The 26591-nt window shown below is 39.0% G+C and overlaps 1 long non-coding RNA gene across 1 annotated transcript in view; it reads right to left on the bottom strand.

Moving 5' to 3' along the window:
- Positions 1-26591, bottom strand: part of LOC109635766 (uncharacterized) — a 130246-nt gene that overhangs the window by 75165 nt on the left and 28490 nt on the right. Inside the window, exon 2 of the long non-coding RNA XR_011246149.1 lies at positions 4160-4268. This is a non-coding gene — a long non-coding RNA (uncharacterized lncRNA). The remainder of the gene's footprint in view (positions 1-4159; positions 4269-26591) is intronic.

Below are 26591 nucleotides of genomic sequence, written 5' to 3'. Positions count from 1 at the left end.
AGTTAAATAACAGTTAAACTCTCTCTTGTGGTAGTGAAACTGGCCCAGAAATATCAAACATTAAGTTCAAGGCTTACACTGCATCATACAGCACTGTTGTGTGTAGTCTGAGTTATGAAACAAATGCATGATCTCTCTGTCAATGTGTGTGTGTGTGTGTGTGTGTGTGTGTGTGTGTGTGTGTTTGTGTGTTTGTGTGTTTTCTGTCACATTTAGCAGAGATCTGCACTTCCCCCTGGTGGCTGTTCTGCAGACCTGCTGGAATTCAAATATGTTCTTTAAAGCTTTAGAAATATTATAGAGGCAGCAATATGTTACCATAAAGTAAAGTTTCATCTTTCATTGTATCATAAGCAAGCAGTCTCAAATGTAAACATAAAAATGTGCTGCAAATAGCAATAAATGTTGTTACATTATCAAAAGATATTACACTTTCCCTACTGTAGCACCCTGCTCGCTATGTGCAGTCTAAATAAATAAGAAGCAAGGGTTCATAATTAGAGTAAAACATGGTTTAATATGCCTAAGGTAATAATCGTATAGCAAATGCATCAGGGATTTCAGTGGCGTGCTGTGCTACACTGAATGCTTATGGAGGAGAAAGACACAGAGGGAGTCTCTTTGTATTCCACCAGAGACACTGTGCCTCCATATTGCAATTTCCTGTTTGAGTCTTATCTCGAGCAACTTGGAGCTGCTATCCAGCAAAGCCTCATGCAAACCCCTTCTGCTACTCCATCTCTCTTTCTATTACTCTCACTCCTTCATTCTCTTTTTTACCCCACCCCAGCCCATGCAATGTCATGATTAGTAGGCCATGCTCAGAACCAGTAATGCTTCACCTGGACATCAGTCACTCAGACAATCAGTCAGCTGTCTCACCGTCAGTCAGTCGGTAGATCGGTCCGCCAGCTCACACTCTTGTTGAATTACTCATTCAATTGCTCGGCTGATTGCTCAGTCATCTGTTTTTATTGTTTTTCCCCCTCACTCTGTTTTGCAACTCACAAACAAGAGGTATTCAGAAAAAACACTCACAGTATTAGAGGGAACAGCATCTAGCTTCCTTTACTCTCCTCCCCCGATTGTCAGACTTGAACTGGCTTTGGTTCATTCTAGCCGTGACTCTAAGCAGCCAAAAGTACTTGTTTGAGCAACTGCTGAGTGCAGAACAGCAGCCGCCTTGAGTGATATTTCAGCAGGAGGACAAGGTGGAAGCATTTCCTTCTGACAGCAACACTCAAGTTTTGTGCTTTGAATATCTGTAAAGAACCAGAAAGACCGAGGTGGCAGTGCCAGCCAGATGTTACAAGATAAGTCTGTACAGTGTTGAAAGGTTAAAAATAAACAGAGCACTGTTCAATGGGAGATTTATCTTATGTTAGTGTGTGAACATGTGTGCACATGTGTGCACATGTGTGCACATGTTTGACAGTTCCTTTGGAACTGTAAGATCCAAATCATCAAACTGTCACCATAGCAACAATTGGGTTGTGCCTTCAAAGAAAAAATGTAATTCTGCCTGTTAAACTATGTGATTTTCCCCTACCTGATGAACACTTATGTCACGCATAATGTGCATCTAACTGTGGCAGAGACAGACAGAAATAGAGAGGTACAGGGTGGCAAGTCGAGCCAAAGACTGATCTCCTGTGTCTGCCATGATTACATTCTGTTCAGGCCCTGTTGCAGAGAGAAGAAGGAAGATCAAGCTTCGGCCACAGAATATGAATTTTATATCTGCAATGCAGCCGAGAGTTACCTCCATGCAACAGACTGCCTTACTTCTCACTGGATAATAAAGATCTGTCTTTGTGCGTCAGCTGATGTCTTTTTTATTTATTTCTCTTCTGAGTTTGAGCCTTTTGGTTTACTATTCAGACAGCATTGTCAGAAATATGATCTATGACTCTGCTGCACTTCTACATACCAGTTTGTCATTTATTATGCATGTGTAACTGACATAAGGATCATTATCATTCTTTATACAGACAAAATATACTATCTATTCTGTATTTTGTCATTATATATACGGATGAAAACCACAAACCAATGCATGAATATTTATTATTCAAAGAAAAATTACACTATAAAGCAGAACTAAAATGAATCACAAACAAAAACCCAAAATGATTGAAATAAAGCTGTGTTGGGCTGCAAAGTACTTGGTTGAAGTTCTAGCTTGTTGAAATGAAATATGTATGCAGTGGTGTATGTTTCAGCCACAATGGGCTACACTAAATGAGAGGTTATTTAAGTCTGCCCGACAGCAGTGTGATGAATGAGTAGATAAGTGATGACAGGTGCTTTGTGTCACCTCATCATAAAAAAGGTTCTGCAAAATAATTTTCATTTGGAGGCTCTTAGTTTATTCAAGTGGTGGATTAATGAATTAACTTAAGGTTATTACGAGGGAGAATAAAGGAATGAATGAAATACTTCACTTTTCAAAATGTTACTTAATTTATTGTAGGGGAATTTTATGTGTTCAATATTCCTCATGTTAACTCACCAGTATGCAGTATCAGGCTATATGTGCCACCTGTGCAACCACTTCTAATCATCCAACTTGAAAAAGAAAAATCACCTCTTTAATGAGCAGAGTGACCTTTTTCTGAGGAGAAATTCAGCTGAACTTAAAGTACAAATTAGATGTTAATGGTAGGTGCCAACTGATGGGGACCGTAATAGCACTATACAGCAACAACAACCTATCAAACTGCTTCAAACCACCCTAAGGCCACAACAAGCCCTTGCCAAGCCTGATATTCTTTGTTACTTTTTTTGGCTTAGACCTGGCTCAAGAATTAAGCAGTCTCTCCATATAATGACACTTCGCTATAGCCCCAAGGCACATATACACATCCCATTACATTAAAGATGTTCTGGCTTGATTGCAGTGCAGTGTAGTGTCACGTTGCTGTTTATTCACAGTGTTTTCATCCCCTGTGTGTGTGTGTGCATGTAGAAAACAAACTGTCCATGCGTTCTGTCATGACAATTATATTTTCTTACTTAATTGTTAAGATATCTATCTAATATCTAAAAAGATATGTAACTTACCCTGGAAAGACTACAATATATATATATATATATATATATATATATATATATATTAACAAATAATTTAACTGCTCACGGTTGTTAGGCATGTATCTTGTGACATCAGTGATCCTGAGTAAAGGAGACACAGTTTTTAGAAAAATATTCTGTCTCAAACTTTGGGAAAAACTTTGTGAGGAACTCTGTTCTAATTTGGGGTAAAAGCCTTTTCCACTGGGTGAAGTTATATCCTCAGCAAATCATCCTTTGACCTGATCATTCTCTGTGGAATAAGAGCTCAGTCACTGACCTGTGAGGAACAGTGTTATTTGGACATCCTGTCTGTCCTTCCACTCTGACAAACCAAACTGAAGTGTACATTGAGTTTTACTGACACTAGAGAATTGCATGTATTGATCAGTGTAATTGCCAGCCTCATCCACAATGACAACAGAAGATTGTGATTGGATACAAGAGGCCTGAGTTCAACCTCAGTCTTTGAAACAAAAGCCTCTAACCTATAATTTCTCATTGATCAACCCCACTATGCCTATCTATCCTGTCCCATTGGATTAGAGACAGAAAATTGAAGAGAAAAAAAAGCGAAGCTAAACTCACCTTTTCCAACCTCACCTGGACAATACGACATCAAAGAGATCAAAGAATGGGAAATGGCACAATGTCAATATGACATTTTGTTGCTTGAGGCAACATGGCATTGAAAAACAGCTTAGAGATTAGAGTGTGGGGGAAATCTGGTGAATCCAGACAGCTCAAGGTCATGCAGCACTAACAAACAAACATGCACAACAAGAAATACACACACACAAACACTATATGTACAAATAGCCTTCACACATTTACACATGTGTAGAAGCCCATCACGGTTAAGCTTGTCAACAAATCTGCCCTTCCTGATGAAAGCATCAGGATTCATTATTACACAAATCAAATCAAGTCAGTTTCATCTGTGCAAATTCAATTTCAGAAATGATAGGGCTTGAGAAAATGTAAACTGTGGCTGCTGCACAGTACAGCATATAATCATGAGGGGGGGGGGGGGGGGGTAAAGGTCATTATGTTGTGTTTGTACATCATTATCTCTGAAAATACTCACCTATACAAGTTCAACATGAGCGGCAACTTGGAAAAAATCCACCCTGCATCTTGATAAAGGTCCACGAGGTAATATCCAAACATTTTCAATGAATGGTCCTGATAACTCCCTGTGAATGGAGAAAAAGAAATTAAAATAGACTGAGTGATGTGGATGGTTCAAAATTCACACACAGACCGTCCACCACAGACAATATATGTAATCTGCATAACAAGGTAATTATAATCAGACCAATTCTCTCATTTGCGGTTCAGATCTTGAGTAACAATAACAGCAAAGCACCAAATCTTTCTTTGATTGTTTTGGCAAAGCACTGGCTCTTTGATCAGGTAAAGTGAGTGACGACCACACTGAAGAAGATCCCCCCTCAAAGCATTAATCACAAGATAATTGGATTGAAAATTAAGGAGACGTTGTCTTTGTATTCCATTAGCTTGGAGTGGATTTCTCATCACTCTCTGGCAGTGAGCGCGCTTTTCTTTTTTCTCTTTTTTTTTTAACTTACTTTGTTCCCTCTCTCACTTCCCCAGAGGCTTTTTACGAATACAGAAAAGGTGAAGAGAGAGGAGACGGATAAAGAAAAAGCTGGTATAAGACATAAATGGAGGAGAGTAAGAGGAGGGGTTCGGTGAATTTGATTCACTTAATTTTGTATACAGGGGCCTGGCGTCCTCAAAAGGGTAAACTGATCCAGTCACTGTGATGAATAGGCTCAATTAATCCACCCAGTGTGGGACAGGACGGAATACATGTGTTAGGATACGCCCCGTTTCTTACATCTCATCAATTGAAGAAATCACTCATTCATTTATTTCCAAATCATCAATGCTTTACATAACAGCCAGCAACATAAAGAGTTATTACTTTGGAGGTACTGTATAATCTTTTGTACAATGTGCCAGTATGTTGATACCAATAAATATACGTTACTGGGGGAACAAGATAAAAAGTTGTAGAATAACAACAATTTTGGATCTTGCAAAGAACATATTATTTACCTATTCTATTATTACTTAAAACTAAAGCAACAAACTGATCATTCTGCATCAGTTGCTGTACATTTAATGTGATTTCATCAAAAAATGACGTTTATACCAGCCATCGATTACTGGACCTGTGATGAGCAGTGATTTAAATATGTGGTAATTAATGTTATGGTAATACTGTACACTGATAAAATATATACTTTTCCCTGGACCTTCATTCCTGAAAGCACTGATGTACCCCATATTTATTTTAAGTACTTAAATTATACAGGAACAATATAGTTTGCCAGTTTGATGGTAATAAGGTCATTTTAAATTTAAAATCACAGCAGATGTATTAAGTCATCACTTCAAGATTCCCCTGAAATGTCCACATTCCTCCTCCCCGACATCCAGATTGTGAACCTCTTATTCTAAAACTTCACTTCTTGTTCCTCCATAGTATATGTATTGGTATTTAAAGGTACACACTTAGTACCAACGACAAGGGACAGTTAGGAGATTTTAATTATAATGGCTCTCAGTACTTGTGTTGTGTACAGGTTACACATCTCCCTGAATGTCCTGTTACTTTATTGCACCTCTAGATTGGGACAAATTACACCTTTACCTTCCTGGAGGAATCCACCCACCTTTGACCTAAGCAGTGAGGTCTAATCAGACAGAGTAAGTGAAAACACCTCTGTGTGTGTGTGTGTGTGCGCACAAGGCTTTTATAAAGAGCAGAGACAGATAGAGTGAAAACAGCTGTGTAGTTGAACCATGAGTGCATTGGACATTTAATCTCCTCAACCCATTGCAGTTCTCTGCAAAGTCCTGAAAGTATTTTCATTTATTTTGTTTCCCCCTTTATGAAAGTAGGAGACTGCAGAATGTTTTCACATAAATTACACAGTAATGTACAAACAATACACTTCATACATTTCAAAGTGTTCATGTAAAGATTTCAAACCACCCTTGCATCACTTGAATTTCTCCCCAGTTGACTTTATGTTGAGCAACTTCTGTCATATCTTTGTCAAATAAACAGCTAAAGAAGAAAACTATGGCAAAGCTGCAGAGCTACAAGTGGTGATAGTGGGATTTGGAGCATATTTAGCTAATTCAGAGACAACTGTGGAGTTGTGGGAGTTGTCATTAGGCCTGTGCATGTGTGTATACGTTTTTCACAGTGACTCAGATGACTAAAAACAATCTGGACAAAGAGGTTTATATATCTGGCACAAATAGCATAATTTGTCCTTTGTGCATACACAAGCTTTTTAGACATGAAGCTACAGGCTTTCATGCATCTGGTCGCAGGAATCTAGCCAAGGTTTCCAATACTGTAAGCACTTAGCAAATTGAATAGGAGTCCTTTACGCTGCTCATCTCCCCATTCTAAGAAACCCTTTTATATCTTTTTTTCTCCAGTATCTCATTTCACTCAAGCTTCAGTATATTACTTTTTCATACCTTTAAATTGGATACCCCAGAATAATAGTGGACTTGTCTATTATTGATACACTGAATCCATCATGGCAGAAAGAAAAGGGTTTGAAAACCCCATAAAAGATCTTGAGGGCTTGGGGAACTCTTGATTTCTCTGCAAGAACAGACTCTGCCTACCTGTTTGAATGACTGTCTGATAAGGATTTTAATGGGGAGCATTACACAAGCCCCCTGCCAGCAGATGTCTTTTCAGTAACTGCTAATAGGAATCATCTCACTCACAAATGACACACATCACAGTTCAGAAATCATCCAGTCTATTTTACTTTTCCATCATTTTTTTGAGGGATTAAGTCTTGACAAAATGTTAGAGAACAGCAAAGGGAAAAGTAAATCTGTCTTATGGGCTTAACTCAGCTGTTAGAAAATACTGTAAAACATTATTTGGTACCAACGCATTCCTTTATCTTATATAAGCAAATCTATATTGTATTGAATTTATAGGTGTTGTGTGTTTTCCAATAAAACCTTACACTTTATATAAGTACATCTGTTAGATAGAGGTAAGTCTAGTGCCAACAAGCAAACCTGGCCCATGCCTCTTTTATATGGAGATTTGTTTCATTGTGTTGTGCAATATAAAACATATAACTTTCATTAAACACTGACTGTTGTTTAAACAATATCAGCAATGTGAACACATCATGTGGTTTCATATAAATTGGAATAGGTGGTATTTAATCTTTAAAAATATTTATTGATGATTGATTTATTGATCAAATTTCCACAATGTTCATTAAAGGTTCATACATTTTTTTGATCGGATACTCAAATTACAATCCTATCTGTGTTGCTCTGGATCTCAATTTCCTTTGGTCTTGTGTGATAGTCGAGGCCTCAAGGAAACCCAGAGAAATTAGGGTGTTTTGTGAGTTATGACAGAAGCCAAGTATATTTGTCAATGTGAATGTTGCTCCTCGTCTACCTACAATATACAACATGAAAAATAGAAACAGATTAGAGTGGTGTCCTATTCTATTGTCACACAAGCAAAGGGCGAAAAAACTGTAAATTCCCTGGGACATCATCTGAATTAATGCAAACTTTGACAATGTCTTCAGAGATCCATTATTTATGAGAGCAGCTACCAGCTCTTTTTTTTGTGGAGCTCCAAGGAAACGGAATTTAAAATGTGCATCAATCAAATATCCCACAGTGCAACCATCACGCTCACAAATAACAAACACAACCCACCTACATAAATATGTATCTTTTTTAGAACATTTTACTGAAAGCGTCAGTGTTGAATTTAACATTTTTAGGAGTTTGTGGCAGCCCTCACAACTTCATCTTTTCTTCCATTGAGTCAACGATGCCACCCACATTACTCGTGATGTCCCACTCAAAATGTCTGAACTACCTGGGCGTTTGTGTGCTTGAGTATATGCAGTCAAATTGTGGTCTTGCCAAAATCTGATTATATGCCAAAAAAATCATGCAAGCATGCTTTCACTCCACGTCAAAGTGATTTAATTCTCAGGAAGACAAATGGGCAGTTGCAAATTATTTAATTTTCAGAAACACTGAAGTTTTCAGAGAATTAATTCATGTTGGAGAATAATAAATACAAAGTAATTCTGTGGTTATCTGTAATACACAGCTAACTGAGTTAAACTGGCATTAAATTATAGTTGCACTTTGTTCAGGGTTTGTGGTGTTTGTCTTCATTGGCTTTACTTTACTCATTAATCACTTTCTGCCACTTCCCCAGCCAGACATCAAATTGAATGCCTTGTTAAGATTCATTGTGGAGTGGGTAAATAATGCAACATGGGATTAATATTTCTTTTTTAAATGGCCAGAGGCTGTACCAATTTCTGCGAGGGAAAAAGTCAGAGCTACAGTTTGCATGCTCGATGTGTTTACCTATTAGGCAATCAACAGACCTAGCTTCCAGACCTGTGGGATCATGGGTAATGCACAGAGGATGCCACACAGAAACGGCAGAAGAGCAGACAGCCAAACCACCGCAAATAAAGATTCACCATAGGGAAATCATCAGTGTGAGGCAATTTAGAATCTCTAAAATGTCTTTGTATAAATCAACTGAGACATTAAAAAGCTGACTGGGGAGACTGTTACAGTTTTTAGCTCAGTGTGGTGCTCCTTTTCTAAGTAAAGCTGGGAAGCAGCATATACATGGATGTGAAATGTGTGTCTGCATATGTCAGTGAGGACCAGTTTATCATGGAATCATTTACAAGTGTCTGGGAGGTGGGATTCACCATCATTTTACTGGAGTAGACATTAGTAAAAGACGCATTCAGCCGTCAAATGGATCTTGTGAGTTTGTGCTTACAATGTGGGATGTTGTGTAATGGTTATGCTTGGTATTAAATGTTGTTTGGTCATGAAAACACAGCTGCTAGGCAATGGCATCATTGACACTAATAATAACGTTGGTGTCTAGAAGCCAGAACGGCTAACAATTGAGCAAGCTAGGAAGCAGGTAGTGTAGGGCACAAGGACCAAGGAATGACAGAGGGTAAAGATGAGGCTGCTGGCAATATACACATTGTATGCATAATTTAAAAATATAAAGATAAATTGTGCAACTAAAATGGCAATAAATCAACTTTAAATCCCCAAAAAATAAATAAATTCCTTTGTCTCTGACATTTAGCATGTTATAAAATATGTCACAACTTGTAAACTCTGACCTTTCAGACAATTCAGAGGTCCAAGGTTGTGAATTACCAAGAAAATATAGAATAGCTAATGGTTATTATGGATTTATGGACGTGTCACTATCACAATGAGGTTGGTGAATAGAAAATTTAAAAAACTTGGAGGGCAACATAAGGATTTATTATAATGAAGGCAAAAGATAGAAACAAGTTTTGAGGAAGGTTTATAGACTTGCAGCTAAAATTGTCCAGAAATGTTCAATTATGCATCTATTTCCTCTCAAGCATCTGCCTTATATTTCTCTTGTGCTGGATGCCTTCTCCATGCGAACATCAAGAGGTTGACCTTCAGGGGAGTCATGCAAACTCCAGAGAGGATGCAACCACAAATACACCAGGGTATTATAGATTGCAGGGTTTTCAGTGAAACTCACTAGAGACGTGCTGATAGAGATAAATCTCTCTGTATTATTGTACGGTGAATGAAAAACTGACAGCTCCTCATTCCTCTGTAATATTGGAGGCATGAAGCTAAAAAATGAGAAAAAAACATAACTGCATATTCAAATATATGTAAAAAAAAACAAAAAACAATCAGTATCTTTACTGACATATTCTTGTGTCTCGAGTGGAATCTCCATCACAACAATGGTGCGTGCCTCTGGCTGAAATCAAGGCCAAAATTTAGTTAGTCCTCACAAGTCAACTGTGGAAAAATGGTTTAAAAACCTAATATAATGATGCTATAATACTGTAAAAGACTGAAAACTTTTTTTAAGTGAGATGTTGCCTGTACCCAGCTGAGCAAAGTGCACAAGCATGTTTCTATATACAACACAGGAGCTTGTGTTTTTCATGCGGAAACGACATTGAAGACTCGCAGCAGGTGGCCTCACAAGATGGAAGGCAATGATGCCAAACAAAATGAAATCGAAAGCATCTCTAAATTGCTTGTTGGCTTCATTGACAATCAAGCCTACACCATAACACTTAGAGATTGGTGTTTTATACATTGGCAACGTCGTGCCATGTTTGTTTATGACATTGTGAATGGCACTTTGCAAGTGTGATGTGTCACAGTAAGAAGCTGTGCACACAAATATGTGCTTTTTATGTGTTTCTCCAGCAATCGAAAGAGTCAGCTGGTGAAATCAAACATTCTTCACTGCCATCGCTCCATCAAAGATCTCAATTATCAGAGCTTCTATCAGACACTAAATTCATCCTTCATCAACAGACGAGCATCAACAAATTTACTTAATGTTTCTGAAGGATGACCATACATCCCAGTGGGTTTTAAGAGTTGGCCATTCTTGTGTGCCTCATTAAAGATAATTGCATACACTTATGCAAATTATTGAAATGAGATGTTCTCTAGAGGTTTGACACATCTCCTCACCCCCTCTTTTTTCAGTGTTGTCTCTCTCTGTAATCTTAAGGCCTCTAGCAAACACTGGCAATTACAAAACATGGACAGTATTTCTTGTTCTTCTCTCTGGCACTCTCTTCTCCCTCTGTGTGAATGGTGTCCTTGCCTTTTGCCTTTTGTGTTTATGTGAAGTCTACTCTTCTCCAGGCCTTCATGGTCATGTGGCCACGTTGTACCATTTGAAAGGCCCTTTGCGGCACATGTGTGGTTGGGCACTATTTAAAAATAACTTCACTAAAGACTTTCACATTTCAAATGAAAGCTGTTTACATTGCAACTGCATTATACCTAGAAAATAACTTTCTGGTCACATATGGAGTGACTTGATAGCTTAGAAATATGAGGAGGCCCAAGTCCATCCCAAACAAAGAGTACACTTGCTAATTTCACTGGGACAACTGTATGTTTATACGTTCTCTGCACTGGAAGACAATTCAAGATTAGCTACAAATCAAGCATATATTTTTTGCACAATCACACAACCAATTTAATAAATCCTGTACAAGATCCTGCAGCACCACAGTCCAAAAAATAAAGTTAATTAACCATAATGCCGTTCTCTTTGACTCTGGAGACACATTAAGGCCCAATCCCATTTCACCCTTTCTTCCTACACCGACCCCTTGTTTTCCAGGGTTATGTTGCCCCTTGAAACAGAAACGACAAAAAGTTTTGCCGGGGATGTTATTTTAATAACATTGTTGAGATCTTTAATAAACCAATGCTGTTTGTTTGCAGTTACTAGAGTGACAAATACATAACACCCTAATAACATCTATGCTAATGCAGGTGAATCAATGACATTTGACATTTAAAAGCTTGCTGGTGAATCACAAGGCATTCTGGGAAATTCTTATAGTACTAGTTTTGAAGTGGGGGTCTGAAATATCTCAGTTTCGAGGGCCCATCATGCCAACAAGGATCGGGATAGCCTTCCACTACATAGGAACGTCCAAAACAGAGAGGAGGGGGCTAAGGTGTCTGTGTTTTGATGCAAGTGTGTCTGAACAGCATGTGTATAAATTGGTATGACAGGCTGCCCATTCAACTTTTTGGCTCTCAATCCAAATAATGGGAGAATTACTGAATTATGCTCCCAATTACGTAACTGTCTGCAGATATGCAAGCAGTTAATCACATGATCCTTGTTGCATACAAACATTTGGCTCCTTCTGTGATTAAGTTTGATTTGATGAGGAACAAATGAATAAAACATTCACCTTATTCATGTATCACTGTGTGAACCACAGCAATCAGCAGCAGCAATCAGTCGGAACCCAAACCAGAGAAGGCTGAGTGAAGAACAGACTTCACAGCCTCAGGCGTACACCTTCAAAATGTGTCTATGTTTATTCTATGTATGACAGCTTTGTAAGGCCAGTGGCAGAGCTGTGCTTCAATGAGTCACATGTCCTGACAAGCCTGCAAACATCTTTTGCTTGCAATGACATTCTCACCATCACCAATCTACGTCATCCCTTCCCACAATGACACACATCACATGTAGTTGTTTCCGTATGTGTGAGCCTTTTTCTGTGAAAACGAGATGAGCAAGCGGGTCCATGTGTTAATGAGTGTGAAAAATATCACTCCTCCAATACCTAAAGCCTGGGACACATCTACATTTAACCTGTTAGCATTTGACAGATAAGCTGAAACACAAAAGACAATGACACGAGAATGACACATCATTCATATACAAATAAAAACATGTTTTATTTAGCCTCTCATGCGTCTCTCAGTATTTTGGGATATGTTGAGCCTGTCAAGGCACAGCTTAACCAGATGTGAGGCGGGGACGTGGGAGAGGAGCAGAAAAAATAGACAAGTCTCAATTTGGATGTGTGAGCGATAGATGAAGACAGGGACAGGAAAGAGACAAATATGTGAGAATCCAATGTGCATTATTTAAAGCTCCATTTATCTTTTTTTTAGTCATCTAAAATGAACATGGCTTCTACTGTTTACTTTGAGACACTCCCACATACCAGATACAGATAAAGTAATTAGTGTGGCACATAGACTTATGACAGCTCCCCAAAGGTGAGGCCAAGTTCCCCACAGGTAGTTTTCATTTGACAGATGTATTGTATATGTGTCCAGTAAGTTTGGTTTTAACTCTAAAAGTGGTGAAAACTGAAGTCAGGATTGGTCAGAAGGACCTTGATTCCTCCGCTCCACACCACGATCACTACTGGACAGACTTTGGCTCCAAATTAAATCAAAAGCACAAGATAGCAGAAACCGTAAAGGGGTTTGTTTCAGCTTCATTTTTCTGAAAGAAGTGGAGATTTCGTTATTCATCTGTATGTAGAGGTACACTCTGGTGGAGATGGTATGCGTTTTTGAAACTGTTCAGTGGGAACAAGTGGGCTTGGGACAGAGTGTCAAAGACAAGTAAAGAAAGTATTCAGAGGCATTGTTACCTTTTAATGAGATTTGTTGACAACAGGAAAAATATGAATCAATGTCAGCCTTATCCTTTCATATAAAATGAATGGTAAGCTCACACGTTTCTACAGTTAAATCAAGCTGTTCTTCTCTAAAACTAATTTTTACATAGCACCCAATTTCTTTATATTAATCAAATTAAAGTTTTTGTTGACACGCACAGGCATTGAATCATTATGAAGTACAGCGTGCTCAGTTTGCTCTGTTCATTATTTCACCTTTAAGCTATGGATCAAAACATTTGGTCTAGATTCATCTTTGCTCGTGTAACAAAAAGTTGTTTTGTTAAAGGCCCTCATGGAGAGGTTGTGCAGTAATTTGTTCTGGAGTGATTCTTTTTCCAAGCCTTTCATTCATCAGTAGACACGTTCATCTAAGAATTTCACTCAATTTTACTTGAGTTATTTTTTTGTGTTTGAGGATTGGGCTAAAATATGTGAAACGGACCATTGGCTTACTAACAGCTCAGCTGGTAACTGACGTTTATACTGTGGTTAGCATTTAGAAATGTTGGGGAGGTTGTTGTGTTTTCCTTTTTTTCTGTGCAAAAACAGCAGGACACGCCTGCAAATGCTTTCTTTTAAAACCTGATTTCCTTTGATACTATTATCTAAACTTTAGAGCTCTAGATGTTATCAGTGCGAGTATTATTAATTATAGGGACTGTTTCTGCTCCAGCTCCCCCTGAAACCCTCAAAGGAAATGCTGGATGGATGGGACTGTTTTACAGTATGTGCTTGATGAATAATCATAAGGAACATAACTGAGACGAAGACAGATGAATGTTAATGCCTCCATGGAGGAGGTTATGTGTTCACCCGTTTGATTATCAGCAGGATTAAGAAAAAAAAGAATGTGCCAACTTTGACGAAACTTGGTGGAAGGATACGACATGGCCAAGAAATAACCCATTCAATTTCACTGTGAATCTGGACAACAGGCAGATCGAGGAATGTTTCTATGTCCTTCTTTAACCTTGGGATGTGGGTGACCCAGGGAATAATGCATGGCTCTTGATAAAAATCAGGCATATTAAGGGGGACAGATACATATAAGTGTGTGCGATTTGGTGCGCATCCAAATAAAAATCATGATCTAGCGTATTTAAATGTGGCTTCATGAGGGGAAGGTATGCACTGTGCTGAGTGCCGTGCGTGTTGAATGGTTCGTGCTATTTTAGATTTATTGTGGGTGTTAAGAGCCAGTTAACAGCCTTTTCATTGATCAAGTGAAATGCTATTGAGTGTGGTAAATTAGCAATTAGGTCTAAGCCACATAGGTCATTTTTTATATCCATATTCAGAGGTAAAGCCCCAGACTGTGAGATTGTTGAGCTATATGCAAAATAAATAAAATAAAAAATGACAACCACTGTGTTCCAAATGGCAGCCTCATCTATAAGCATATGGTTGTACCTCATTGTATTTCACAGCATGGATAATGTCCTTATATTCTTGTCCTTTGGATAAACTGAAAGTTGTCTCAGCTTGTTGCCAGGTTTGAAAAATAGGGGTTATTGTTTAAAAAAAAAAAAAAAAAAATCCATATGAGATGACAAAATGGTGCTCAAGCAAACAAGTCTCTGACCACATGTTGTGCTACAGGGCATGTGACAATTGCTCCTTTCCCTTAACTACCCAAACAATCTCACATGTAAGAAAAGGATTCACACTGTTACTGCCCCTGTCAAACAACCGATTCATAACACTAAAACAGAAAACAGAAATATTTTACACAATGATTTGTAATAGTTTTGGGAAAGTGCTTACAAATGATGTGGTGCAGAATGCTGTGTCATCAACAATTCTTCTGATGTTTTTTTGTTCAAGATTGTGAAATGCTCGACCCCCTCTAGTTTCATAATCCATTACAAAACATATAGTATGAGCAGTTTGTTGGATGAGTGCAATCAGAGGCTAAATCATTAGGAAATTTGAGTATTTTCATGACTGACTTTAGAAATAGAAAAGTTTTAGGTAAATCCATCACTGCACAGGATAAATAATTAATGCCGGAAAATAGGTTTTGGAGCAGCCTTATGCTTTACAGTGAGAGAGATGATTGCCTCTTTTCATTGGCTGCTAGTGAGAGGTCGCAATACAACATGCCTCACCGAACAGCAATCAGCAAAGGGACAGTGATGCCGACTCTGCAATGATGGTCACTAATGTTGTGTAAATATGGAGAGAAACCATTATGTTCCCAGATGGGAGGGAAGTCATCTGATTTCAGCTGTGTAATGAGTGTGAGTGATCACACACAAAGCTGGTGTTAAGCGCTGAAGCTGATGTAGGATGACGGCTGAAATTAAATGTGAAGCGGCCATTGACAGTTGTTCTAATATCCATTCACAGCTGCAGTTTGCTGCTGTATTATGATCATATCACTGACTAAATTGTGGAAATGATGTCTCCAGAAACCACTTCTCCTATAGAGTTCTTATCCAACAGCAGCGTGCACTCAAATCTGAAGTGTTTCTCCTGGGGTTACACATAAAATCAATGAGTCTTGTGTGATCAGATAGCTTCCCAGCTGTGGATAAGTGCATAAAATGTTTGTTTAAATGTTCCTAAGATGCACTGACGCTTCAATCACTTGATTCAAGAAACACTCTCTCCAGAGGTGTACATTCACCCTAAGCCATATCTGGAGTGGTTATCATTATGTATATGTGTATATATATATATATATAAATATATATATATATATATTTGGTGAGCAAAATCACTGTTTTTTTCAAACTCACAAACTGTGAGTGACAGCTGTTCTGGAGCTGGTAAGTTTATTCTGCTGTGGTGAATTCCTGGATGAAGGGGATGTGACCCATCAGGGCGCTGAACAGAAAGGGAAATTGAGGAACAACCACTGGCAGGGGTAGAACAGAGAGCTGACACATAGGAAGGAGATGCTGTAGTTCAGAAAGAAGTGCGTACGAAAGAAGAAGCTTTTTTGTCCTGTGTTGTTCGTGAATACTGCTGTTATAGCAAAGTTCTTGATTTCGTTGAAGGAATCAATAGGATCATGCTTGTCTTCAAAGGAAAGATCAATAGTTAGACTTGTGGATAGGGAGGGAGCTAGTCAAGCTACTTTATATTTTGCTTCATTTTCCTTTAACGGAGATGGATCATCACTAGGTCAAACCTCAATTTGTTAGATGATGATATTGAGCCCCGATCAATCCACTACAATGTTCTGAGTAGTTTCATTTTAGGAACAATGGATTGGGGGGAGGAGGAGAGGGCTAGGAGGGTAGCAGTGATGGAGATTAATGTTAAGTGGACTAATGGACTGTCTGTCTAAGCACTCACTATGGACAAACTCTGTAATCAGCTCATGGAGGCTGCTCAGGTTTGCAGGGAGGCAGGCAGAAGGCTGCAATGAGGTTGCACATAGAATTTATTAGAGGCTGTCTCGGCAAAACGCCCCATTTCCCAAAGCCTCCCCATCCTGTGATCTGCATGTTAATTGTGTCTGCGTTCACATGCTGGTCTGAAAAAGCTCAGCTCTCAGATTGAAATATTATGACCCTGATGATGCCTGTTATTTCCTCTTCATCCTTTGTGTCTGCTCTCCATCACATCCTCTCTTCTTAATTTACTTATTGTCTCCAACTTCCCTCTGATTTCTTCCATGTTACTCTTCATACCATCCTAACTGTTTGGACCCAATAAATACTGTGGTATGACACAGAGTGATTGATTTCTTGAAAGGTCAGATAATGTACAAGCGTGAGGTTAATGCTTGAGGCCTGCCCCAATTCAGCCCTTAGCCCTACCACTTGGCCATGATGGAGTAGTGTAGTCTCATTTCTCTATGTGATGTAGGGGTAGTGGCCATCTAGCCCTTCAAACAACCCTTCAACCGTAGAATATTCAAGAACCATAGTATATTCAAAACGAAGGGGTGGACGGATATTTCCGAATGCTTCACGAACGGACAAAGCAAATCAACATGGCGACCACTGCAGGTAAAATGACTATAAATGTAAATATGGAATCTTGCAAAATAACCATGAAAAAAAATCCAGCAGAATATTTTATTTGAATCCAAATGAAAATGTAATTGAATCGCTGTGAAAAGTGTTTCTGGAGAATTGGAATTCACACGGTCAAAACGTGTAAACAGTCGGAGTGACAGTAACGAGTAACATTAGTTATTCCCAGTTTGATAAATCATCAATCTGCATATTTTGAAACTTCCCCGCCTGATGTTATAATGTTTTCAGTGCAGGGCAGAAGCTTCTCTGGACAGGACTCACGTTACACTGAAACCAAGGTAATCACAGTGACTGACTGTATTGATCAATATATTATTCTGTCCTACCCACTATTGTAATGTTGGTTGATAACAGTTGTTGATATAATAAAGTTGATATTGTTTGTCACTGTCATAATGGTTGACTAATGATGACGTAGTAAGTAATGCCCCAATTGCTAGGGAAGATTTTCTAGCCCCCTTGTGGCGCCGTTTGGAGGGGGACACCAACAGTGAAGGGCAAAGGGCACTTCGTATCCTGGGGTAGGGCCACAGGAGAGTAATTAGGACAGGGCCTAAGTTTATTCCCATACATTTGTTGTGAGAAAACAGGCAGAGCCACTATCAACAATGCTACAATTCATTTACTTTTCAATCTGTGTGCTTGTGCGTGACAAGCAGCACTGTTGCTGTTTTGTAGCTAATGTTTCTCATTCTTCAGGAGAGATGGAAAAAAAAAACCATTCAAACATATTTAAATGTATGATGGACTGTGTCTCAGCTTTTTCTTTTTACTTAAATTTTGAGTTAAATGCTTTCATCGTATGCTAATAAATAAACTTCAATCAGTACCATGCATATCTACATTAAATGTTTTACACACCCTGAAGTGGAAATTACAACAGTATTTACACTACAAAGAGGAAGGGGACAGCTATATAATACATTTCATTTATGTTAAGGAGAATATTCCTTTTGGCAATTGCATAACTTTCAGCATAGCAGCATTATAATAGGTCGATTAAAATGACAGTCTCTCAGAACAAAGAAAGTTGTGGTTGAATTTATGTGTGTTTTTTATTTTACATATCACAGGTACAGTATTTTAACATGTTGCACTATTTAAAAGCTGTAGTGGCGAAGTGGAAGCACAATCGTCACGTAAAACAAAGTCACTCCACATCACATTATCTTGCATCATCATCCTATCTGGTCTTACATCTCTGTGGGTCACGTTGCCATGGGGATCACAGCCAAGCTCTATGGGTCTCCTGTCAGGTAATGGGAACGTCTCTGGCACAAACCTCGATGCGAGTGTGTTCTGAATGCAAAATAACCCCCAGTCTCAGTGTCCAGCCGTCAATCCGAGGGACGCTCCGAGACGGTGGTTGGCAAAGCATCCACAGGCTGCCAGAGCAAATCAGGGCGGACCTCCTGACGTCCCGGAGATGGCAAGAAAGTGACATTTAGATTTAGCTGAACGCAGAGTCAAATGGCTTTGGATGTGAGCACATGGTCTCACGAGATTGTAAATGAGATAACACAAGATACACTTCATAACATACATTATTATAAACTACAGTATAGAGATTATTTTGTAGATATGCTTTATAATCCCAAACTCTTGAACAAACTAAACTAAAAATAAATGGAAAACTGTTAGAAAATCCACTACATAAGCCAACTTTAGATTTTTGAAATGCTTCAGGTTGTAAACAGTCCTTCCATCCAGATACACAGGAAGATATGTATTTTCTTCTCACTCCCGAATACAACTAGCAGTTTATCATATGAGCTCCCAGGATTTGTACAAAGCACAAGACGTGTCATGAATATATTGATGATATTCTGATTTCTTTTGCGGAAAAAAACACTTTTTATTTTCTTTTATTGATTTCCTTTTTTGTCGTTGTCCAATTGTCACAAACACTCAGCTAGAAAGCTCTCATATGGCATGTGACAGTCAATATAAATGGTGACAGGGCATATGGCAGATTGTCAATAATGCAACGAATGGTAATTATGGTAATGGAGTAAGAGAAAATGTCTGGCACGTTCATCAATGGCTGTTAATTTGATGCATTGATCGTGACAGGATGCATCTCAAGCTGTGTAAACACCTATTGAGTGTGTCATGGTTTGTGTAAAGTAGATATTAAAGATGTCAATAAAAATGTTGTAAAGACAAGTGAACCAATATGGAGCTGAAGTTTTAAATAAGAATTACCAGCAAAAAGTTAATCCCTTAGTTAGATTAGAGTAGAACCAGTTGGATACTGTTGTTTTAATTGAAACACCAATGAAAGTGACATCATCATATTAGGAAATTAAAAGGGACTCCAAAGAGTGTCGTTTCAGAGACATGGCTACCATTGCTGCCATTTAAATTCCTCAGAGGGTTCAGGCAGACAGGAATAAACATTTCTGCTGTGCCGGTTTTGAACTGTAGCTGTTGGGTAGTCTCACTTAGTCAGACTGATCAACACAGCACTGTGTCAGCCCTGGAAAATGGTCAATCACAATAGTCTGGGGAGAGGATGCAGCGACAGTGTGCATGCATTAGTTAGGATGTTGTTTGTTTCCTTCAGCACAGTAGATTTTCAATATGCAACAGGCTGAAAGTGGAACTGAAAAATAATGCTGGGTGACACATGGGGCAGGATTTTACCTGCAATCTACCTTCGGAACTTCTCGCACATAACATTTTGGTTGTTTACAATGCCGATGTAGTCTTTATGCGCATTTCAGTGTTTCACAGTGTTTTCTTATCACTAATCATCCAAAACAAGACACAATTCCTGTGGATTTACTCTTGGAATATTTTTGCTATCTGCCAAATGGCAGCTATAAACCACATAAGCAAGGGCATAGCAACAACAAAATGTATTCTGTTCCCTGTTTTAAACATTGCACTTCACAAATTTTACTTGAGACAAGACTTGTGTACATACAATGCAAGAATCTGCTAATTCCTATCTTAGTTCATTTTTGTTGCCTTCACATTTCCTAAACCAATAGACTATAAATAATAGATACAAACTTGAGTTCTTCACGGCCTCATTCAGCTCTTGTTAATTCACACTTCTGTGACTGTCATGAACGTGTCAACACACACACACACACACACACACACACACACACACACACACACACACACACACACCATCCCTGACCATTCTAGCACCTCAGGTCTTGCAGCTGTCTGTGGCCTGTTCTTAATCACTCTCTCCAGGGGTGGAGACGGGTCACTTTAATCTCAGTGGTAAGTCAGGCTGACCTTTCATATCTCTCTTGCAGACCTCCAGGTGACCTTTTGTTTGCAATACAGACTGTGCTCTTCGCTTGGCAGCCATCTCCAGCAAGTACGATTAATAGCAGAGCACAGCAGGAGGACACATACTCCAAGAGTATTCAATATAAAATTATTTAAAACTGAGAAAAGCAAATCCCAATGAATCACTTGATAGTCATTAATTATCAAATTGGTTGAATGTATTGACTTTACATTGTGACTTCTTCCTTGCAACTTGAAAAAGCAATAATACCTTCTTCAGATTTTTTTTTTTTTTGATCACTCCACCTTGACAAGCTCGGCGCACTGTTCAATAAAGATCACAACAAACCTTGACTACCTCAACCATTACAAATTTCCATTGATTTTAATTTTCACACATATAACTGCTGGGCAAACACACCTGAGCACAGGAGACTCAGGAGGTGTCGAACCTTATTACCTTGAACAAGGCACGCATATGGATAAAAGAGCCTTGTGGAGCAAGGTAATACAAAGATAGAGGAAGCCTTGTGAGGAACAAGATGTACACCTTACAATGACGAGCAGATCGTAATGAAAGAGAAACGCTAGAAAAAACGATTTCCATAAATCTCCATGTCACTGTGACGACTCCTCTTCACTGTGACCGATGATTGCGTTCACCTTTAAATGAACCACAAGGTTTTTGTTGTCATTTGACATTGACAAGTGGTGGTGAGCCATGATAAGAGAAAAACACAGCAGGAGAAGACAGATACAAGGAAGATTACATCTTGCAATCCTTCCTACGTACACAAATCATTGCAATTTTTACTTAAATATAATTGAACCATATATGCGCTGGTGTCAGACACCTATAAACAAACATATTAATGAGCCAAAGTGTTGAGATGGATGAACTGAAAATGTAGAGAGGGAAAATATGAGGGACGAAAAGAACAGTAATTTTGGCTGAGGGGCTTTTATTCGTTTTACCTTTCACAACCTGTGCACATAGACTAATGAATGGCTGGAGGAGTCAGAGGCAGAGTGTCAGGGAAAAGGCTGGGACATTCGCACTCACTGTGTGCCAAATTAAAATGCAGGCATCTGCCAGCCATGTCTCATGTCTGCCCGTCTTCTTTATCCAGGGAGACGTATTATTTATGAATGCCAGAGTTGTTTATGCATTGCAAAATAACACCCAGAGAGGGTCAGAATGAAAGCAGCAGAGGAGAGTGTGATGGCTACCGTATTATTTTCATTACATCCGCTGAAACCTGAGATGCAGCTGGCAAAAAAATCGATGTGAAGCAAGGCAAACAGTGTGAGTGATTCACATCGAACTGTTTCAACATGCTGTTCCAAGACTCAGGTCATATCAGTTATACGACTGCAGTATAGCTGTAAGTTCCTGCATTATGCCCATAGAATGAAATTATTTTATTGATTTAAGGAACATCATTCTCTGCTGGTTTTCTCACCTTTCCTGGGAGGTCAGGTCAGGTTCAACTCGAAATCATCTTGTAGGGCCACACTTATATTGAATAATCCATGTTTGTTGAAATTCTGATGAGCAATCTTGTCAGAAATGTACGATATTGAGATACTGCCAAGCCAAAGGGCTGTGAGGAAATAGGATCCTTGCAATCGCCCCAGGAAAGGGCAGCTATGGTTGGTTTATTTTTCCCTGATAAATGTACTGGTACAAAACAGACCAAAAAAAACATGCTAGCTCATCAATGCTAACTTGCATTTGCACTTTCATAAAAAAAACGGCTTTAATCGTCTCCATCTCACTGGCACTTCAATTAAATTTGATTTAAATGCTGTGACATTTGACACGTGTTTGAAATCCCTTGCTTAAAGTGTTAATCCCGCATTTTTCTGCAGGCTTGAACTAATGCATTTGGACTCTGCCTTCCCATTTCCATTTATTCTGAACCCTGACAATAACCATTTTCATGGCAGTCAACACATTTAATTATGCTGCTGCCGCCATTGCAAGGTGCACAGAGGTTTGATTTTTGTCAGGGTTTTTTCAGTTGTCTTGCTTGTACCTAACCTGTCTCTGTATGCATGTCTCATTCAAGACACAGTGCACTATCGTTTTTAAACACAACTGGAATGATTATTTTTAAAGCTATGGTAAGAATAAATGTGTTTTTGTTCATTATTGAACTACAGTATGGCGTTGTGAATTTGTCGCATGCACGCACATGCACACACACACACACACACACACAGACACACGCACACACAAACATATCCACAAACTTACTCACTTGCACACAAAGAGGAGCATCTCATTCAGAATTGACTATTTTCCCAGTGCAGCAAAGCTTCTATTATTGCCAGAGCAGGCATCTGATTGTTCTGTCTATGACAGTGGCACAGCGTGGTTCCTCTCGCCAATGTTCTCAATAGGCCACTTATTACCAGGCGTCATTCTACCACCAGTTCAACTGACCTGGTTCTGACTATAAAGACGATTGCTGAGGTCTATTGCACAGAATGGCAGGGAAATCCAGGTTTGTTTTCTTTGTTTCTTTTCCCTTTTGATATTGTGACAGTTATAAAACAGGACAAACTGAAGAGGTCCACAGTAATGCTTGGCTGCTCTGCCTTTTATTGCCCAAAAATGTCAAGTCAGGTCTGTCAAATTACATGTTAAAGGTCCAGTGTGTAAGATATAGGAGAAAGGGAACTATTGGCAGAAATTTAATGTAGAATAATCCTCATGATGTTTTCACTAGTTCGTTTCATCTAAATTGTATGAATTGTAGTTTTCTTTACCCTAGAAAAGGTCCTTTATATTTAAATACTTTATATTTACATCAAGGGGACCCTCTCTACAGAGGCCGCCATGTTTTTTACATTAGTCCAGACTGAACAAACTAAACACCTTTTGAGTTTTTATGACACCTGAAGGTGACCACATGTTCTTTTTCATGTTTGGAAGTGGAGGGTGAGGTGAGGGGTGTTCAGCTGCAACATGCAACTTCAACACTAGATATCACAAAATTCTACATACTGTGCCTTTAAATTATCTTTAGAAATGCATTTTAGTAGTAAAACTTTTGATTTATCTCAATGTTGATTATTTTGTTTCCATTTCATTTTTGTGATTACCTGACAGCATAGCAATGTTTTGCAGCTGCTCATTCTTACTTTAGTGGCTGCTGGAGCCTGTGGTATGTTTTGTACTTCCAGGTTCAGTGTTGCAACAGTAAATATACTTACACTGAATGCCCATGTAACAATTAGCAGATTTATTTGCAGAGATTGCTGGCCTGGTATAATTAATAACTACAATGCTGCCAAACCGTAGTCTTTACTGAAAACTCTCGAAGTCTTGGTGTGAGCTAACTACAACATCTGAGTTTTGATCAAGGTGTCTTGAAGAAGATGGACGCAAGGAAGGTTCAAACACAAGCAAATGGTTTGTTTCTTCACAAATGCACTTTTAGAAATTCACTCCTTTGTTTCTTTTCTCTCAACTGAATTAGTTTCTTTTTTTTTTTTGTTCAATGAAGTGCAGCCATGTTGCCACTTCCTGCTTGTGTCAGAGGTAAACTTGTTATGTTTTATTTGGCATACATTAGGTAAGTGACAGAAGTTTTAAGAAAATGTTATACACATATTTATCTTGGTTTAATGGAATCTATTGTTTGTGGAATGCATCTTTCTATACAACCAGTGTTTCCTCATAGAAAAGTAAGTTTAAAGCAATGTAACCAGAGACTTCAAACAGGTTTTCACTTCTTCTTAACATGCCACCGAACCATGAAATGGAAGTCCAGAGTTTAGACACACATTATTCATTCCCATATGGTCCAGTGCTTTTGACCACAGGACCAGGCCCATGCGGCTCAGGCCCCCTCAGTCTGGGCATATGGTCTGCACTTTCCAATGCTGCCATTCAGTTCACTGGCAGGTAACACACCCACCTACAGACACTAGCTATGAGGGCTGTGGGTAGCACGGAAAACTGTGGTTGTTTTTGAGCAGTTTTGGCTCACGCGGCTTCTGTCATGTTTTCGTTTATTTTGCCTCAGTCGTCAGCCCCACAGCAGTATGTGCAATCGGTGTGAAACGCTGTATGACGGAGACGCGCTGTATGACAGCAACACAAGCACCTGTTAGAAGTGTCTCTGCCTTTTAGTTAATGTAGCAAACTTTTCAGGACCAGATGGCTTCTTAACATTCGCCACTTTATTGGTTCCAAGTGTACAGCACTTGAAGAAATTTGAAATCAGTCTCACACATTATTTATTTGATTCTGAAAGATACAAAGTTTTGGGGGGCCAATGCCAATACCAATTTTAGGGGGTAAACCTCTCTGATACGGATATATTGCACAGGCTCTATTATTTTACTGTAGAATACCTGACTTAAATGGTTGATTCCAGTCAGTCGTTTTATATGAAAATCTAATGTTTAAATTTACTCCATTTTATATAATAAAGATCATCAGTCAAAAGCATTTACAAAAGCAAAATACTAAATATTTTTATTTTATTGCAAGAATGTAAAATGATCTCAGGGGTACCACTGCTCTGCAGGTGAGCTGCAAGCATTTCACGCTAATTGGAATATTGATGCAGCACAGCAAGAGGGCTAGTTCAAAGGTCAAAAGAACCTATGGACATCTGGTATAGTTTGCCAAAGTTCAAATAAACATCATACATACAGGAAGAAAGATAAGGAAAAAGTACCATAGCTATCGACGCATCTCTTTTCTTCACCTCGCATGCTGTGAGTTGAAGCCTCAAGCTGTTCTCCGAGTGTCAGTCATTATTTCTAATTAGTGCACATTTACAGGATGTCCTGACACACTTTGGCTGAGCACACGCTGTGCCTTTTGATTACAAACAGACAGCACTGATTGCGATGATAAAAAGAGACTTGACCCATCAGTGCCCTTCTCTCAGCTGAGCTTCCTCACACCTTGCCAGACTTCCTGTGGATGTTTGTGGAGATAATGAGGAGGCCTCACCAGAGGCGTGTAGCGAGACTGTTATAACAAGCACCGACTCTGCCACTGTTAAAGCTTCTAATGCTTCTAATGCAGTTAATTAGTGTGAACTTGAATGAGTAATACCCAATTAACTTCTGAGCAGGGATCGATAGAACCAATGACTTATCAATATGATTATCTCTTAACCCTTCAGTTTAGAGGTTGGTAAGGCTTAGAGGAAGATCAATGAGTGCACAAGTGTGAAGTGTGTATAAGATGTCTGCAAGTTTTACGCTTTTTTAAAATCTAAAGCAGGAAATGCAGCAGGTTCTTTCAGTCTGTTTCATTTTTTAAGACTAGTGTCATTATGGAACAACCACAGTGATCCAAATCCAAAAACATCATGACAGAGTTGGGTCTGAACGATGCTACAGAGATGGATCACTGAGTGTATTGCATGATATTAAGTAAACAATGATTTAACTATCATAAAAGACGTATTGATTTTATATCAATGGTTGCCATCAACCAATTCAAGATGATTGCCACTGTAAGTGAATTTCCTCTGAAAAACTGACTTCACAAGAGGCGTATATTCTCACCACAAGATTTGTTGAGAACATCAAGTCATTTCAATTCAAAGGGTGATAGTGGAATAAGCCCTCGAAGTTAAAGTGCAGTTGCACCTAATCAGAAATCTGGCTTGAGTGTGACTGGTGTCAAAATGACCTGACCTTGGTCCACACTACATCTGCGCTTGCATTCACATAAGCATGCTCACTTAGTTGTAGGAGCCAGACGTGTTGAATTTGGCTGTGATGGAGTCTGGTCACGTCCTGTAGTGGCAGTCATTCAAAGAAATGTAAGTGGCTCTGCTTGCTGTGCATGTCTCAACTGTTATTATGCCCTTATACCGCATTGTGTTGGCACAGCATACAAGCACACAAAAACATACTTACAGACATGTGGAAGGCACAGACAATGACATACGTGTGCACGAGCAAGCACCTACATATGCTCACACAGACCTTACATATGCACTGTATACACACACACACACAACCAAGCACGCACAAAGTTGCCATTTCCAGCCCCCAACAGCTGTGACAACAGGAGGTTAGAGGAGTAAAATAAATTAACAACATCTGCAGACTGTAGATTAATGGGAGAAATCATCTGTAAATTAGCCATGGAGCTTATTCATCTGCTCATTCATGCATCGGGGAGGGGGAGAGGGGGATAGAGAGAGAGAGAGAGAGA

The sequence above is a fragment of the Paralichthys olivaceus genome, chromosome 15, assembly GCF_024713975.1.
Source record: "Paralichthys olivaceus isolate ysfri-2021 chromosome 15, ASM2471397v2, whole genome shotgun sequence".
Lineage (NCBI taxonomy): Eukaryota > Metazoa > Chordata > Actinopteri > Pleuronectiformes > Paralichthyidae > Paralichthys > Paralichthys olivaceus.
Note: the sequence above shows the minus strand (reverse complement) of the source record. Positions and strands in the feature narration are given on the sequence as shown.